General features: G+C 41.8%; 1 long non-coding RNA gene across 1 annotated transcript in view; it reads left to right on the plus strand.

Moving 5' to 3' along the window:
- The first annotated feature begins 247 nt into the window (after window positions 1-247).
- LOC138068900 (uncharacterized) overlaps window positions 248-19,156 on the plus strand; it is a 50,069-nt gene continuing 31,160 nt past the window's right edge. Inside the window, exon 1 of the long non-coding RNA XR_011143754.1 lies at window positions 248-741. This is a non-coding gene — a long non-coding RNA (uncharacterized lncRNA). The remainder of the gene's footprint in view (window positions 742-19,156) is intronic.

Genomic DNA, 19,156 nt, shown 5'->3' on the forward strand with positions numbered 1-19,156 from the left:
TGGCGGCGCGGCCGGAGCGGCGCGGCGCGGCGGGCAGCGGCAGCCGCCTGCCTCCCTCGCCTCAGGCGCCGGGCTAGCGGCCCGGGCCGGCTCCCAGGCGCCCGCGCAGGCCCCTGCGGCGGCGGCAGGCCCGCAGGCCGCGGGCTGCCTGAGGCACCGCCGCTGCCGCAGCCCGGCCGCCCGAGGGCCCAGCGCTCACGGCCGGGGCCCCGCTGCCTTCTTCAGGGCGTCTGAGCGAGGGCCGGGGTGCTAGTGCCTGCCGACGCCATGTTCAGCTGCTGCTTTTCGGTTGTATCCGCTCCCAGACCTTCATCTGAGAGAGCGGCTTCCTTGGGGCGAAGGACTAGTCACTGTAGTTGCGCTCGTCCAAAAGCAGCTAGCATCCTTTGGTTATCGAGTAGTGATGATACCCTTTGATGTCATGATGGCAGAAATAACTTAAGCTGCAGACAACCGGAAGGACTCGGGAACGCGTCCCAGTCTGCCATCGCAGCACTGTGGGGAGTTGACTGAAAACGGCAACTGGCTGCCTCTTGTCTAAGTGACCAGGCAGGGAAGGCTGAGCTTCTCACCCTGGGCTGTTGGGTCCCTTTCTCTGAACAGCTGACTCCCAAGGACCCTGGAGTTGCAGTGGAAGCTGAGAGTTACTGCCCGTTTCTCTAGCCAGAGTACTGAGGGCTTCTTTACCTTCACTGGAGTCAAAGGAAGGTTCCTGACTAATCATCTGTTTTAGAGAAAAAGGTATGACTTTTTTTCTAGGAAGCTTAGTTTTTCCAAGGTGCGTTTACTACCTCTGCTTGAGCTAGAACTGGAAAATTTTTCAGAACTGAAGCACAGGAAAACAAATCAGATTTGCTAAATTAATTTAAATTAAAGATCAGGGGCCTTTCACGGCTTTTAAATCGGTATTTATGTGTGCCCAAAACTCATTGAAATCAATAGAGTTTGTCTGAGTAAGCAAAGTAACAAAAACCCAGGAATTCTGAATGTGTCTTAACACAGTGCTGCAGTAAAGAATGTAAATCTGGGTAAAACTCTTACATGTAATTACAGAATCCTTAGTTCTCTGATTATTTAGATTGAGCTTTGAGAGGCTTTTAAGGCATAGTGCTTTAATGGATTGAATTTCAAAAATGCTCATTTCCTGCTCCGTGATGATGGGTAAGTGTTATTATGAAAGAGAAGTGTTTGTATTTCTAGCCTGGATTCTCCTACAAATACTTCTACTTAAATCTCTGTTTGAAATATACTACTTTCACCTTTTGTTCAAATCACCAGATTTGGGTTTTGCAATTGTGTGTACAGAATTGTAATGCAATCTTTGAGAGTCACAAGTGCTTCTAATCCTTCCAGAGTTTTCACACCCATGCAGAGTTCTCCCATGCACTGGTATTTACTTTGCACACAGGACACCTTAGCTCTTCATGGAAAATGATTGTTATTGTTCTCCTGTACATGCAGGATGAGATTGTGGGTTATTTCCTACATCTTTTGTAGGATAATCTGGAGCAAAGCATGCCATCTGTTTGATTAGTAGAGAAACTGTCTCCTTGGAATGGTTATTTAGAGCATGTTTCTGTGTGTCTGTCTGTGTTCTGGAGCTCCACATTCTTTGTATCTATATGGGTATTCCAACTCTAATCAGAATACTTTATGAATGCACATGTGTTTAACATCAGTTTTTAAAAGATGTTACAAGGGAAAAACCTGATCTATTTAAAAGTACTGCAGTCACACTGATATTGTGGTAGCATACAGAGATGATCTAGGTCAAGACTTTTCTTTACTGTGCCGTATGAACATCACAAAAGGCAATCCCTGGCCAAGAGCTTGGTTGCAGAGGGCAAATAGAGAGCCAAGAACAAAATAATAGCATTCACAATTCAACACCTGCTCAGCCTGTCTCCGAAGCAAATGCAAAGTGAGCCTTGATTTATTAAGGTCTTGAAGACACCTGAGACCTCCATAAAACAGTAAGTCTAGATAATTAGGAGCTTCAGCTCGGCAGATGAGTGAACAGGACAGCATTCAAATGTTGTCAGACATGTCAACTCCTTTCCCTCCTCCATACTAAATAATAATCTACTAGCTGGGTTTGAGGAAAATGACAGTGTAATTTGAAATTGTGTGTGGTGTGTGTAGAAGTGGGTATGTGTACAGAGAAGACATGTGCATGTGATCCTGCGGTCATCAAGACGGAGCAACATGGTCAGTTAAGGAGAGGGCCTATGACGTGACTGTAACTGCAGAGACTGTAACTCAGCTGGATTCAGTGACAGGGTTCTTCCACAGCTGGTCTATCAGTTTCAGGTTTGATTTTTCCTCTGCAGGGTCTGTGTAGGATCAGTCTCAGAAACTAGCACGTGCAGATGCTGCAATAACAAAGGGTTACTGAACACAGAGCTTGGTGTCGGCATGTGGATTTATACCATCTGCCGTTGTGGGGCAGCAGCATCAAGATAATTTCCCCCTCTCTCTGGTAGCAAAGGCTCAGCCTTCACAGCGAAACCTTAATCATTGTGAGTCCTTCTCTGTTCAGAGTCTCTGAACAATTGTGGCAGGACAGATCCTCTGCTGAAGTTGCCTGATGCAACTGCCTGATGCAGTTCCTAGTGCCCCTAGGAAACTGTTAAGGGACTGTAATCCTGGGGATGAATTGGAATGACATTTGTGCTGTTTTCTCATTCATTTCAGGAGTATCTGTCCCTTTCATCAAATTCCTGGAAGAGAGCTGTTGTACAGAGAACATACGTGTTTTCCTTGAAAGTGTTTAGGCATGTATAATGCACCCCATCAGCACTGTAACATACTTGTATCATATTTGTAAACAGAGACAAAAGCAAGAGCCTAATACAGCCCAGGGTTCCACTCCTGAAATGAGTCCGGTTGCTCACATGCAGATCTGATCAGCTTTCTACTTCTCCTTGTTCCTATTTGTTTTTCTCTGCTCGCTATTTCTTTGTTATATCTTTTTCATTTGTAGTCTTCCCCTTTCTTCCTTTTCCATTCAATTTTATAGGCTCTTACACTGAAAGGTTTGTCTTTGATGCTCCCGAGCAGCTAAATTTGGAGGTTGAGTCAAGTATAAACTGTCCTGAAGTTCTCAGAGGTTCAAACCAAGGATTTTACTTTGAACCAACCTCTTGTACTATTTTTCACCTCTACTATAAAGGCTAAAAGCACTGTATATTCCAGGTGATGGCACCACACCCAGCCGTCACAGACTTTATAGCATATAGAGTTCAAACTGCTCTCACATCTTTAGTCCAAGTGCTGTCCAAAACAGGAAAATGATATAATAGAAAAGCTCTTCTTCAAGAATCTGAAACCAAGTCTGAATATTAATGACAGGTACTTGCCCTGTGAGTTAAGGAAGGATCCTCATCCCGTTTCACAGAGGGGTAAAATCTGAAGCTTAAGGAGGCAAGGTGACCAATTTAGGCAGTGGCAGATCAAGGAACGGAACCTATTTCTCATCTTCTTGGGCTATGCTCTAATTCAGTGGGGTACTTAAGCACTGGCATTTCTTTAAGCTTACACTTAACTATTATATTGTTTCTCTAGACAGGAAGCAAGCCCTTTTACGTATTCAGTTAACAAGCAGTGAAAAATTATTGGGACAGACAAAAATGGAAAAGAAAATCAAAAATGCCAGCAACTGAGCCTAAGAGGAACGAAAATAATACTTAGCACTTGCAGGAACAAAGTTTTCTCTGGCACTCTGCAGGTCTACTGCAAGGTGTCTTTGTGGGGTACTGGTCAGAGGAAAGCTTGGCCTGGAGAGCCCTTTCCGTCAGAGTGGATGAAGTGGGCAGCGAGATCAGAGTGAACGAACAGCTTCTTCTCTGAAGAGAAGAAGAAAATAAAACACTTAAACAAATAAATCCTGAAAACTAGACTTCTTCGTCCGTGGAAGCAACCTTGTCCCCACCATAGACTGCAGAGAAGCCAAAATGGTCAGACATAGTTACAGGCCTTGTAGCCTTCTGTTTATGGCATTTATAGACCAAGGGAAACCTTTCAGAACCTTTCCATTGCTTTGGAAGGCATCAAAACAAAGCAAAGAACGTTGTTGTTCTTTGTGAGAGACTTTCCAACAGTTGGTCTGCGCTTGGTGATAACTGAACCTAGGCATTGTTCTCACCCTGTCTTCTCTTTCTCCTTGCAGAAAGATTTCAGTTCTTCTCTTCCCTCAATTTCTTGTTTCATTTAATCAGAATTATTTTTTGTTGTTGATTTTGTTCTGTCTTGCAGCTTCTCTTCTTATGTGGGGAGAGGTAGGTCAGAGAGAGTTTCTTAGACCTTATGAGCCTAGAATGTTGAATGACTATATAAAATGCAAGTGCAATAAAAAAACATCTGGAGCTCATTTGCTAGGATTGGAATAAGGCACTTTAAAATGTCACACATGTGGTTGGGACTTGCTTTTAGAAGGCACAAAGTTTCAACTCATCCATCAAAACGAATAGTAAAACTTTTCTCTCCAGCATGATCACTCTCACATGTTTTAACAGGATTTACATATGTCCCTTGCTGTTGTGGTTTCAGATGTATAGGACAATCGGCAAGGACCTTGTTTATGACCTGACGCACCAAAACTGAAGTCCTGTAATATTTGAGTTCTAGGAAAACACCTTTGGCAGTTGGTTAGTAAAAAACTGTTTAGTTATGAGCAGCCAAATAATGATCACATATTCTAAGCAACTATTTTAGGCCTGATTGTGGCCTTTTTAGTTTGGTATCCATATCTGATTCTGCAGATTTTCATGTGTCCATGCTCTAACATGTGCATATTGGTAGGCTTTTCTATGCCAAACATCGCCCAAGTAGCTAGTTAATTCACAAGCGTCTGCAGTCAACACCTGTATAGAGTAAGATGCCGTTCTCACAATGGTAGAGTACAAAGGCATCAGGGATTTTATGCCTTTTTTTTGCCCAGAACGCTTGCATTCTTATGCTTGCATCTGAGTCCTGTGAAGTTATGATGCATAGTGGCAAGGAAGACAAGAAAAAACATCTTTTTTTCTGATCTCTGCAGACGAATGTTTGAACAGGACACTGGCTTGGGAGACAGGGAGGAGGGAAAGAGTTTCCTCCAGCTGCTGTGGGACACTCTGCCTGACCAAGCTGCTCACAATTCACTAATGGTGGAACGAAGGCAAAATGGTTCCAGCTTCTGCATGTGTTATTTGCACCAGTGTAAGTGTGTTTCTAGTTCTATGCTACTTAGGGATTCTCTTTAAAAAGTGACAAACCAGTTAGGTGCTTAAATCGGCTGTTACCCTACCTTTTGCTAGATTAGGTGACCGGAAACTGACTCGATGGTGTGGCATCTTTGTAACTTTAAGGAGCTTTTTGATATAACTTTTACAGGATCTAGCTTTTGAGAATAAATAGTGAGGAAACTCAATTAGTACCTTTCATTCATTGGCAGTAGGTGCAAAGAAAGTTTGTAATAAGCAGCTCGGACACTGTCAGAAGCCTCTAGTTGTATTTTGTAAGTGTTTGTGCCTATGTATTTTTGTATCACCATCTAGAATATATTTACATAAATAGACACTTGAATGCTTCAATGCCTAGCATCCATTTGCATGGGTTGCTAGCAGGCCAACTCTATGGACGCGCATTTGGGTCAACCAGCCAATTACTTTGCCACTTATCTTCATGTCACTGCCCTGCTTTGTTATCGCAGCCTTCAATGCCACTTCTGTCTCCATCAACACTGTCTCATTCATGCTATTTGCTTGATGACTTTGCTGGGCAACCTCTTTCGTGTCCTTGTCTCCTTGTGAGAGGGGCTTATTCTTCTTCAGCTTCGTTGTCTGGCTCACAAATCCTTGTGAATCAAATCGACGGTATTAATCTTACACAGGGGAGCTATGCTGGAGGATAAATGACAGTGCTCTGCATGCTCTGGCTCCCATGGAAGTCAGAGTGAGGAGGACTAAGCATGGCACATCATCAAATATTACGTTCAGCTACCTCTATATGAGATGCTTGAATCAAACCATATGATAAGTTTGTTAAATCTTGTGTCATTTGCTGGCTGTGGAAGCCTATTTTACAGTGGTGATTCAACATACTATTCCTGCACAGCAAAAGCGTATGCTCACATCTCATTGATTTTACTAGGTCCTAAGCATGCATGCATTCAAGTGCTCTACTGGATCAGTTCCACAAATACTTCGTATTACATGCTGTACACTTTCCTCTGCTACTGTGAGTTCCCATCATGACCGTTTCACTCACGTTTGACATTGCGTCGGTGATGTGTGTTTCATATAATGAAAAGAATTCCTGACTTCTAACGAGGTGATTGTTTGCCTGTTTTGGACCACCTGTGGTTAGTGATGTGTTGGCGAGATAAGCAGAAGCATGCTGTGAGGAAGCCATGGATGTTGTACATGAGGTGATCATCATCTAGGTCCCAAGCTTTCTAGGTGAGATATAGAACCAAAAAAAGCAGAGGGAAAACTCTCCTGATTTCAGTGAACTTCAGATTGACCTCTGTGACTGGAGGATTGTTGCCAACGGCACAAAGCACTGCACTGAAATTGGACACTCTGATCTCAAGGCAGGCTTCAGTTTTCTGAGTTTTCCCTGGTGGGAAAACCTATCCTTTAGGAATTGTAACATTTGATTAATTTGTGAGATGACACGAGGAACCCTGAACTTTGGATAAGAGATTCCTGGAGTTTGGTAGCATGGAAATGCCCTCTAAAATGTTAGTGTTCCTCCCGAATGGGACTCAGAAGTTACCAAAACTCTAATGAAAAACTCCCAAGGAAAGGCTTTCTTGCGGAAGTGGATGGGTTGAAAATGATACTAACTGTGCAATTTCCCCTGTGGCATCTGCTGTTTGAAGAGTAGACTTAGAGGTGTGACTGACGATGAGGAACCTCTAAATGTGCGCATCACGTGATGTTTGACAAGGGTGAGTGAAGTGGCTTGTGCACTGCTCAGGAGTCTGTGCCTTCTGCATTTATCTGGAAGAGAGAATGACTAGTTTATGCAGCTGTACTGAGCTGTATTTGCATTTGTGACCCAGTTAGCTATAGCTCTCGATGCTTCCTAATGGAGGGAAATCATGCACGCCGTTTCTGTGACGACACCTGGTGAGACCAAAGAGCAAGTCATCAGAACCATCAGGCCATAGCTGATCCTGCATGAAAACCATTACCCACTGACCTGGAAACTTCTGAGGTCAGGAATGAAGAGTGAGCTTTGAGGCCCTTGCAGTACACCATCAAATTTAGAGGTGTGTGGTAAGTCAGTAGATCTCATTTGCTGGTCTTAATTCGTATGTTGGTTTCCGGCAGTGATTTAGCAGCTTAGTGTTTGAAGTGCTACAATCACCGTACAAATGACAGGGATGTTTCAGATTTGAGTGACATCCCTGGCTGTAACTGGGGAATATGAAGCGATAGAGTGTGGGAGTGGTACAACTCCGTGACTGGTAGTTTTACAGTAAAAGCTGTATTGTAGAAATTTTACCACCAAGTAGGGTGGTAATAAAAATGTTTGAGTGCTGGCCAGCACAACATTCACCAGTCTAGCACAAACGGACAAATACAGGTCCAGTTCTTGCCCACATGAACACAGTCTTAGAAGCAGAGAACTACAGTTTTAACTCAGTAGCTCAGTATTGAATAAGAGAGGAGGCAGAAGTGGTACTGTTTGGGTTGCCATTATAAATAGGGATTTTATGAGAATGCTTAAAAAGTAGAGGGTTTTATTTTACTTTTTTGCACAACTGGAGCAAGTACATACAAGGGTGCTCAGGTCCTGATCCAGCAGAGAGTTTAGGCATGCACTGAGTATGTAAGCACTGAGGTGAAAGCATTTGGAAGCATGATGTCTAAGTATTTTGCTCACTCTGAGTCTTAATAGCAAGAGTTGAAGGTAATAAAAGCCATGTCCCATCTCCTTAGTGAAAGTGATTGTCCAAATCCTGAAGAGTCAGTTTTAAGGAGATTGCTTCAAATTCTGATGTTTTAGCTGGGCCAGATGTTTCAGTTCCTGAATTGAGGATGCTCCAAGTGGAGTCTACGTGCATTTTGGCAGTGGGGCCCACTGTGACAGGTGTCACTTTTCAGTATAAAAGGTGCTCTCTCAGGCATCAGAAGAGAGAGTGGGAAATTCGGGTTCATAGCCGGGTGGTCTGAATGATCCTCTGCAGTATCTTTAGCTTTTGAAAAGCAGCTTTTCCAACACGTGTTTAGAATTGGAATAAATTACAATGTGAAGAAAAACAAACGACAGATTTCCAGTGTAAGAACCAAGGACCAGTCATCTCTTGTTTCCGTACACTGCTTCCTGTGCCAGGTGTCAGCTTCTGAGGAACTGAATAACGCCCAAGCGAAAGCGTTTGCTGAGAGAGTAATGCGCAAAAGCTAAAAGGGGCTTAGCGATGTGGGCTGCAACCTGACAGACTTTGGAGCTTTCAGTCCTGGATAGCTAGAACCTAGTCGTCTTCCCCCGCGATCCCATAAGTGGAAGAGTGGTGAACCTGACTGGCTGTTTTTTCTCAGGGCAGTGCATGTTGCATGTGTACCCACCTCTCCTCCTGTGCTGCAGTTCTGCAAAAGACTCCTGTGTAAATCACAGAAGGTTTCTCTGAATTGCCCCTGATAAAAGCAAGAGAGATGTGGAGTTTCTGGATGCGTTACATTGTTAATAGAAATATGTTATAGGAACCGATGATAAGGTGCTAATTTAAAATGATGCAGATTCTAAGTCATGGGTGCCAGTGGACAGTTTTGCCTGAGAATGATTAAAAGCAGAAGGGTTTTGGATTGTCTCCAGTGGGCAGTATATTGAGTTTGATATAGTGCTTAGCTGCTTAAAGAAAATCTCATCTTGTTGAGTAAAGGAAATCTCCTTTTCGTTGCCATCTTTGCATTGGCGTCTGCCGCAACTGTTTTTGTTGTTGCTGGTTTTTTTCAGTATGAATTGGGTCACTTTCAAGTTGTGCTGCATTAGGGCACAGTAACAAAATCAAATGTGACAGTTCCCCAAGTGTTTGCTGTTTCCAGGAGGGAGGTGCAAAGCAGCAAAGAGAGGCTCTGCCCTTGAAGGAGTGAAATCTCTTGGAAACACAGTCTCAAATCCTTCCAAGTGATTCAGTGACCGACTTTTCAGCAAACTGCTGAAAACCTAATTGGGCTATGTTTTGTTTGGTAAAGCAGATCTGAGAGGCAGTCCACAGGCATAGGGAAAGATGGGCAGGGAAATCTGAGGTACACACTGAGTTAGCGTGGAAGCTTCCTTCCTTGCAGGCTGATCTAAACTTTCTCAAACTGCCACACTGTGCAAGAAGAAGGTATGACAGCCCCAGGCTACTGCGCTTTTATTTTACCTGCGGTGAGGTATAGCTGGTGCAGTTCACACAGATCCCTTTGCTGAGGCCAGAGGAGACGGGCTGAGCAGTATGGGCAGACATGGGGCCCCAGGGAGCCAGAACTTCAGCATGTTCAGCGGGAGAGGAGGGACAGAGGGGAAAGACAGAGTGTGCGCTCTCTATTACCCACTACGTTGCTGCAGCTTGCTTTTCATGAATTGATGCCGCTCCATACACTGCGGCTGGGGATCCTGATCACCCCTCTTTCTAGAGTGCCCACCAGCACCCTTTTAGGTAATTGCCTAAAAACAAGGTGAGAAAACCTAGGGTTTGCTAGATGGTCTGCTTTAAGGCAGTCTAGTCAAGACAACGAATCTTTTTGACATGGTGCCCAAATCCTTGCGAGAACAGTTATAACCTTTCTTTTTGGAGTTGATATAGTCCCCACCTCTGATGAAAACAAAATCTATGTTCCATATTCTGGCACATATGTATAATGACTTCTGATCAGAAATATGTTTATCTCACAGTTAAGGTATTTAGAATGTTAATATCATTGCAGCACATTCAAATACAAACGTATAAGCCCTGATAATTTAATGCTGTAGGCGTAATACTGATGGGTTTAGGTGCATCTTTCCTTGCAAAATTGTTATAATTAAAAACACAAATATGAGAAGCCCAGAAATGCAGAATTTGCATCCAGTTGCATGCTGTAAGAGGTTCCTATTGCTTTATGTGTGATAACTAAGTCATGTGGAGTATAAAAAGATCTATGCCACAAGAATAAGCATTGCAGAAAAATCAGGTTCTAAATAAATAGCTGAGCTACAGAAGAAGGAACAAACTTGAGGATTCAGCACTAACCCAAGGATCCCGTCCTAGCAGACAGCTGCATATTTCTCTGCTGAGAACCAGATCTCCATCTCTTTGTATGTGGTACAAGCAAATGTCACTTTGGTATTTCTGACTCCCCGTTGTTTCGAAGATAATACATTCTGCATATAGATGTAGTTGGTCGGTTGTACTTGTAGGTAGAACTGACCTTGTAAAAAGAGTAACAGTTTATAAGTATACTTATTGTAGAAAATCATTCTCCTCTCATTCTCACTCATCTTACATTCTTCCCGAGTAACATCATTTCTTCTTGCAATTTCATGTGGACTCACTATGCCAATATCTCCTAGATCTACCTTTCTTCATGAAGGCCTCACAGTCCGCTGAAGTTCAACCTAGCTAAAAAGAGCTTATCATCTTCCCTATACACTGGCCCCCTTCTGTCTGCCATATGTATATTTTCTGGTATTCTTTCCCAGTCGCTGAGGAAAACACTATTGTTCAGTGTGTTACTCAGATCTGTTTCTCAGACCTGGGCTCTGCTTTTGACTTGCCCCTTTTCTATATTATTGCGCAACACCTGTCTCTAGAGATTGTAGGTTCTTTCTCCATAACATCTCTAAGGTATGAGAGCCACAGGACTAAAAATTTCCTCCTGGGTCCTGAGTCTCTGCTGTTATGATATTCTTACAATGCTCTGCCTTGATGGCTCAGATTGCTCCATCCAGAAGGCTGTTACTGTAACCGTTCTCCTGATTCAGCTGCACGGTCTCACTTGTTCTCCTTTCTTTATCACGTTAAACGTAAGCTACTTGTCTTCACTCTCAAGACCATTCATAGCCAAGAGCTCTGGCCCTCTTATCGTCTGTCACTCAGTGTAATAGGTTCTGCAGTAGTAATGATAACAATTGTGGGCTGCAGTTTGCTCCTCTTTTTCACATGCAGTAGTATATTATTCTTGGAGTAGCCTATTTGGTTTCAGTAGGCCTACTTGAGAGATTGCAGACAACCCTTCTGAGTAAGGGCAGGAAAATCTGTTCTGAGTTATTATGATACCAAAAATAATCTCCAGATGATTTCATTCAAAATCAGAATCCTCTGAAATAGTAAAGTAACAAGAACAGATGTATCCACATGTCAACATGCATTACAAACGAAGTAAATAGATGCCACTGAATAAAAGCCCTGACTGCTGTAACATCCATCAGCTCCTGTTTTATAATAACTGGAGAAAGAAAATTATGGCTAAGTAGCATAGTTAATTAAGCTCAGATATATTGAGAACTACAGTTTTGCACCATTAGCTTTTTAGAAAGCTTTCAGAGACAGATATCAGTAGAACTATAAATGGTATTGCTGGACCAATAAGCTGATTTATTAATCTTTGATCTCCCTGTGCCCAGGGCTACCCTCTTGCTAGCTTATAGTAGTCATTCTTGGTAATGATAAAACTCTGTAAGAATGAGCATTAATGAGCGTTTAATTAAATGTCATCAAATAAATTAGAAGTAGCTCTTGTGGCCACAGAGAATCACACAATCATTGAGAGGTGATTGAAGTTAACAGTTTCACTGAACAAACCTACTCCTTTTGAGACCAGGATTTAGGCTCCTAGGAGAGAGGTTGAAATTCATTGTCATGAGACCATGCATGAGGAAGAGTGGTGCTCCTTTGTATGGTTATTTGTACAGTGAATAAAGTTTTGTTTCTGTCTGTACTATGCTGAATTAGAAAATTAGCACTAGAGTAGGAAGTAATTCGAAACTTGGAAATAATTAAAGGCAGTTTTGAAGAAGAGATAAGGTGAAAAAAATGGTGTTTGTAGAATCCGTGATGCAAAAAGACTTCTTAAACTCAGAAAGGGGTACAAATAACTAATTAGCTCCTTGCTTTTGTTATTTATCTTTGAGTATATTCCCCCATTTTCAATTGCATTAAGAGCTCAGTCACTAAAGGGTACCTTTCTGTGCTGGTGGAAAAATATTCATATAATGAAAATGATGTCAAATTGCTCAATTTTCATAATGTTCCAGATAAAACACTGGTTTTTATGAAAGCTTACTTAGCATTGAAATCACAGTCTCGTAGATAAAGTATTATTACTCCAGCTATAGGACTGCACAGTTCTGTGTATTAGGGCAAAACAGTGAGGAAGTGCTGTATATAAAAGCATATATATGTATATGAAAGAAGCATTCCTTTGTGGTTTTTGACAGGCAAAGTTATTAGATATCAGTACAGCAGCATATCTGTTCTGATAGGAGCTAATCGTCACAGAACTGTTCCAAGTGACAAAGAAATAACAATTTCCTGGAGCAGCAGAACACATTAGCATCTGCAGTGGAAATCTTTGTTTCTGCCCCATTGCCCCCGCAGTGCTCAGTGCTGCTGGGGTTCCTCTGCAAGCGTGAAAGTGCAGTAGTCTCTTTTTTATTTTCTCTTCTTGCCTGACATGCAGGCTCAGTCTGTCAGTGTGCTTCCTGTGAGGACAGGGCTATCACAAGTATTTTGTAGACTTGATTTCCAAATTCCTATTCTTTATTAAGTTTCAAGTCTGGCACCTCATTTAAAAGTGTGACTTCTCTTTCTTTAACAAATGCTATCACTATAAATATGCACACTGGCAAGATACAGCTGGTAGAAAACCAAATTAATTTAAAGCAATTAGTTTAAAACAGAGGTAGGTGCTGCACCTATCCCTGAGTCCTCCTGCAGGTCTGTGGCTTTGCAAACTTTTTTTTTTTTTTTAGAATTTTTTCCCTGTCTGGTAGCTTTGGTAGAGGTATAAAAGGAAAAGTGGCATTTTATCAGAAGAATATAGAGAAAAATCACTTCTCCACGCCTGTAACATAAATAGAGTGGCATTAAAATGGTAGACTCCTGTAGTACCACTCTCTTCATGTTGTAGGCTGGGAGGAGTGATTTTTTCTTTATCTTCTTCTGATAAAATTCCAAATATTGATTATTTCTTTCTTTCCCAAGAGTGAAGCAATCAGAGGGGGGGAAACGCCAAGAATTTAAAAACTGTTCCAATGTATTGACTTGTATGCCTGATGTTTTTTTTTAAATAAATGTTTCCAGTACTCCCATCATCTTTTTACACATGCACACAGTGGTTATCCTAATATTCTCATCTGCTGCAACACCACATGGTGTCTAGAGACTACAAAGAGTCAATCGAGCGGAGTAACTCCAAAGCCGGCAGTGGTATGAATAAATGACCTCCTCCTTTCTATTGCTGTCAGTGCCCAAGGCCAGGAAATGAAAGGTTTTAATCTATTCTGAAACCAGCGTGTTGATGTGCTGCTGCTGGGCTGCGACAAGCAGCAGTAAGCAGTTTTCTAGATACAATAGTCAGGGCTGTCATACACTTAGGGCTATGTGAGCTCCAGCTGGCCTTACATGCTACTTACGTTCCACTTGGGTACACGTTCAGAATTGTGAGGCCATGGTGCAGATCTTTATTTCCAGCTTACTAAAAGCCAACATCTGAGCCAGAAATCAAGTTACAAATCCTGCAGGGTACTGAGGACTTCTGATTCTTGCTAAGCACTGCCACGGCCTTCAGGAAGCATTTCCCTCATACTGATCCAGTATTAGCCTCACATAGGCAGTCAGCTGTCTTATTTGTCTTCTGAGTGTCATTTAACCTTTCCGCTCTTGTCTCCCTTTTTCTCATCATTGTGAATCCGTTCTATATTTAACGTGGTAGCCCCCCAACTCTTCTTGCTGGGTGCGGCTAATGTCGTAGTGTCCACAGGAAGGAACAGCATTTGAGAGCTGGCTATACAGACTGGTTCCCTCAGCTGGGATGTACAGTGTGACTGCTCAGATCCTTCACTATCTTTTTTGCCCTGTCCCAGCCTTTTGCAAGGTTGGGAACTCCATCTGAAATGCACGCCAGCTGAATTGGCTATGGGAGTTGTTTCAGATGTGTGAGATAATGGCTGAAGCTAGTTATACGGGCCATATATTTCTGAGGTTTCTCCCAACTAGTTGCAAAAGTGACTAACATTTTGCTCTGTATTACACTATATATAGTGTATGTCATGCTACTTAGTGCATGTGAATGCAGTAAACCAGGCCCTTTAGAACTGTCAGATAAAACAGAATTCAAAACTTTTAGCCAGCAGCAAACCAGGCTGTCACAGTCATTAGAGTAAAAACATGGAAAGTGCATTAGGGATTATTGTGAAAGTATATTCTGTCTAATCACAGCTGCAGGCAGTATCTTTCTGAAGCAAGAAATAAATCAGTAGAATGCAGGTCTGAGTTAGCAGCAGCAAGTCAGGGGGAGCTTTTATGCTCCCTAGAAGAGATAGATGGATCTCATATTTTTAGTATTTGTAATTGTTGTAATGAGTTAAAGTAAACGTTTCATTTTTACGCTATGATGCTTAGTCCATTTCCCAAAGGCAAATATTGTTTCCGGAACTGTAATACCTTAAAACCATAACCAGTGAGGTGTTCTTTTGCACCAGCAAAGCTCTCACATGAATAACAGTGGACAAAAATAATTGTAGGTGGTGTCACTATCTGGCCTTGTGCCCCTTGCTGTGAGAGCACCAGTCCCTGCTGACTGAACCAAAGTGCTGAATCCCATGCAGTTCTTGGGTCCCTCTGTTGGGCAATGTTCCTACCTTTCAGTTTCGCACTTACAGGTGCAGCTGCTGTTTCTGGCACCTGGAAGTAGTGGTATCTGCCATCCCCTAGTCTAATAGCTAGACACTGACACCTAAGCCACAGTCTTCTCAAGTCCTTAGTATATCAGGCCCTCAGATATATTTGTTCCAGAACCTTTTCTCCTGGGAGATCATTGATTGCAGTTAGACCTTCTGCAGCACTGTTGCAGTAAACTGGCCATAGAGTATTTGAAAAGGAATTTCTCAACCACAATTGCTTTATTCTTACAAGGCAGTGAGTTCTGATTGCTGGAGCACAATAAACTCCTGAATATGGTCAGGTTGCCTCGTTATTTACTAACCTTTCCCTCTAATTCTTAGAAAGCCTTCCTCATCATCTTGCTTCTAATGGTGAAACATGTCTTTGTTCAGGAAAGCAGCATCCATTAATAACCTCTCTCAGTTGGTCAAGCTAAGTTTTTTTCTTTTCATTACTGCTGCCCTAGCAGCAATAAATTCAGACCATGGGACTTCAGAAACAAAAAAAAAGCGGTAGAGTCCATTCAAAGTCAGTGGCAGTATAGGCAGAACCTCTCTTGTTCCAGAAAGGAAGATACATTCGGTCTAATGGCTTTCTGTCATAACTCCTTAGGCGAAATCAGAATCAGAATCAATCTACTACAATGTCCTCATTTGCAGCTGTGATCATTTGGGTTATGTCTCTGACGTAGGAGCTCCGTTTTGTTCCATAAATTCTGCTTAGGCTTGTAGCCTTCTTTTTAGCAGAGGTTCAACATTCTGGGTCCAAGATATATACATTGATTTGTTTATGCCACGAAAATATCATTCACATTTACTTGTGAATGGAAGAAAGTAAACAGAATTGCATCTTTGTAGAGCAGATGGCATAATGGGGACCTAATCTTGGGAGGTCTTTTAAATGCAAATATTAAAAAACAGTGCACAGTTAAAAAGACTAGTGTTGTCTATGTTCACAGGCCCTTTTATGACATAGGTTGGCTATTTACATGGAACTATTGAATTATTTTTCTAAGTGTAGACTTAGGATTGCTTTTAAGATGTTCATATAATACCAGTTCTCCTTTTTTAAACTTTAGCTCTAAATGATCAAACAGACAATGACATTCAAAAATTTATTTCTATTATAAGAGGAGAATCTCTTGTGTGGCCTGGAAAGCTATAGCCATCTGACACTCTGGCAGCAGAAATTGAGTTCAGATGAGGAGAGTGTACAGCAATTAGTGGTAAAAAGGAAGAGCTTAGCTTATTGCTTTGAAATCTGCTGTTTAGGATTGCTGTTTAGATTTCTGAAATGGAAAGATGCAGCAGCTTTTTGCAAAATAAATCAGTGGTACATTAAAATAAAAAGTGAAATGTTCAAAAGAATCTAAGTTACTAAGGAGCCTAAATAACCTAGCAATCTAAATGATTTATGGGTGATTCAGGGTATTTTGAACATTTTAATCAGAAGTTTTGCTCTGGACTCTGTTCATGGATTTGCATCTATGCAACTTCACTGTGGTCCCCTTTTCTGTCCTCTCTGTTCTGCAAATTAGAGAGATCTTATCACCACAATCAAAGTTAAAGTTTACAAATTCCCCTGTGGCAATATGGTAATCTTTGTGTGTCACCTCTTACAAAAATACCCTCCTGAAATTCGGTTGCAGTATCTCAGCAACCCCTACTTTAAGGGATGGTGTCTTGAAGTTACTCCCCTTGACATAACATCTTCCCTTTCCCTCGTATTTCCCCTCTTAACTTTACTGATGTAAGATGCACATAGGGGACTGCCCAAGACTGAATACCTCTATGACACAGATGGAAGAGCTGCATGTGGGTGCAGTGATGTGGAACATGCTCTTCACTAGGTGGTGCTGATGGGAGAGACTACAACCTCCTTTGTACCATAGTGAATTTACTCCCATTATGCTTAAAATAAGAGGAGTGCAAAGAAATTTTGAGACAAACAGAGTGCAGGTTTCTTAGATTTTGAATAGGCTCTCTTGAGGAGGAGACACTTAAGAAAAATGAGACTAAATCTGTGGAAAGCGCCTCCTTTGTACTAAAGGGTGGCATGAATGTCAAAATGTGTGTGCTTTTCCTAAGGGACTGAAGCCCCTAGTAGCCCCCATTTTTGGCCAGAATTTCTGCTCTTCCATGGCGTATTATACAAAGATCCCTCATCCTGTACAACCATTCAGAGCATCAGGCTTGTTACGTCTTGCCTAAAGATAAAGGAAAGAATTTTCAAAAATAGGTACTTACAGCTGCCCATAAGCACTTTTGAAAATCATGCAGATTCTAAGCTATAAATTTAGAAGGCTAAATTCCTTTTCAAATTTTTGCTCAGACTGTTCACATTTCATTGCTTTCAGCCAGTCATCTAAGCACAGAGCAAGGCATGTTTGTAGAGGTGCTGGGCACCTTCTCTTTCCATTAACATCAGTGGAAGCTTAGATGATAATTAATTCTGAAGACTGAGGTTCTTTTATTTAGGAACTTCATCTTACGGTTTGCTACAGTTTTCAACATCCCAGTTTGGAAATTGTGAATATAACCCTTAGATCCCTAGAGATGACCCCTCAAATCTTAAATGATGAGGAAGTGCCTCAAGTTATCTTGATGCTTTCCAGATAATGTTTAGACAAAGAATGTCTGCGTTATTCCTTTTCAGTCTGAAATCTGCAGATCTAGTACTAGGGAGGAAGCCTGAAAAACAATGACCTCCTTGTCGGAGACTCTGGTTTCAGTTGGGAACGGTCACTTGGCCTGTTTAGTTAATAAGACCCAGAAACCTTCAGAATGAGAAAGAGCAAAGGATGTTAGTTTAGAAGGTCAGAGGGTTAACAATGGAAGGAGCAGTTGTTCGCAAGGTCATTTTCTGAGCAAAATTTAGCAGGACAAAACTGACATAGGAGAATGATGGATAGGAGTCAGAATACCTACAACTTACATGTATCTGGACCTGATCCTCTGACGGTGCAAATCGGTGTATCTTCAGTGGAACTGGTAGTGTTACAGTAATTTATACTGGTAAGGACTATCCAAACCCTTAGTCTTATTACTGCTTTGAAACAGGCCTGTGAAAAACCTCTCAAAAAGCATTTAGAATTCCAAATTGAATTAACAGATGGGATTCCTATTTCCTGGTTCTAATTTACATGGAATGCTAAACACTCTGTTTTTTTAGGAAAGAGAAAATGAATTTTCTTCCATCTTCTCCGTGTCTGCCAGATGTAGTGGAAAGCTTTTGAATTTGGTATTTACACAAAGGTCAGGGCACCAGAGTAAAGTCTAGGATTGTGCACATGGTGTGACCTCTGTAGCTTCAGGACATGGCTCTGTTGGGAGTTCGGTCCAGACCTAAATGAGAATATGTTCCTTTGAATTCACTCATTCTTCTTCTGGACATTTGCAAAAAATAACGTGGTCCTCTGTCCCTGGAGACCAAGATCCTTTAAGAATCTCCAGTAACTAAGATAATCCATGCATCAGCTTCGTCCATCTGCCTGCGTAAGTCAATCTTAATAGATGTGGGTCATCATCTTCAGAGAGGAGCTGACACAGGTTGATTACTTTTTTATTGACAGCTACAGCTTTATTAATGCCTTTTGTTCAAGCAAATGAGCAGTGCAGCGTTCCTGAAAGCCTTTGTGAAAATCACTGATCTCTAATGTATTGATAACCTCTTCATGAAAAAGAAATAACTTTTCTGCATTAGTGATTCTGGGGAGTGTTCTCAATTTAACAACAAACTTTGGCAATGTCGCCAAATCAAGGCCGTGTAATCCACAGAGCACCGCTCTCACTTCTCTAGCATTGTTCAGTTATTCATTGTGCCCACATAGCACATTACCAGACATAGCTCAAAGGAAAGGTTGAGTTTTATGAGCTATTTCATCAACATCTCTAGCCCTTGCCTGACTCAAGTGCACATTCAAAGGCTTCTATTTAAAACACTGTTTTAGCTATTTATTTAAGAGCTTTTGATAAGGTTACAGTAGCTTGGTGCCTGCCTGTTGGGCATACCTGCGAAAGCTTATTTAGCTTGGAGAGGGCTTGATTTTATTTTCTAGAGATTTATGTAGACCACTGTGAGCCAACCTTGGGAGCCCAGGAGGCAGAGCCAGGCTTTGGAACACTCCTGTATGTTGGCCTCAGCAAGCAGAACTGTTCACAGAGGGTGACTTTCATTCCCAGGCCATTCTCAAATAAGAGAGGTCTCAGTGGTGCACACCTGTGTAAAAAAGAAAGTCTATTCAAAATCTGTTTTGGATGATGGTCACAAAACAAATGCTGCATCAGCTCTTCAAGGGAACAAAATTTCTCAGCAATA

The sequence above is a fragment of the Struthio camelus genome, chromosome 12 (assembly GCF_040807025.1).
Source record: "Struthio camelus isolate bStrCam1 chromosome 12, bStrCam1.hap1, whole genome shotgun sequence".
In the NCBI taxonomy this organism is placed as follows: domain Eukaryota; kingdom Metazoa; phylum Chordata; class Aves; order Struthioniformes; family Struthionidae; genus Struthio; species Struthio camelus.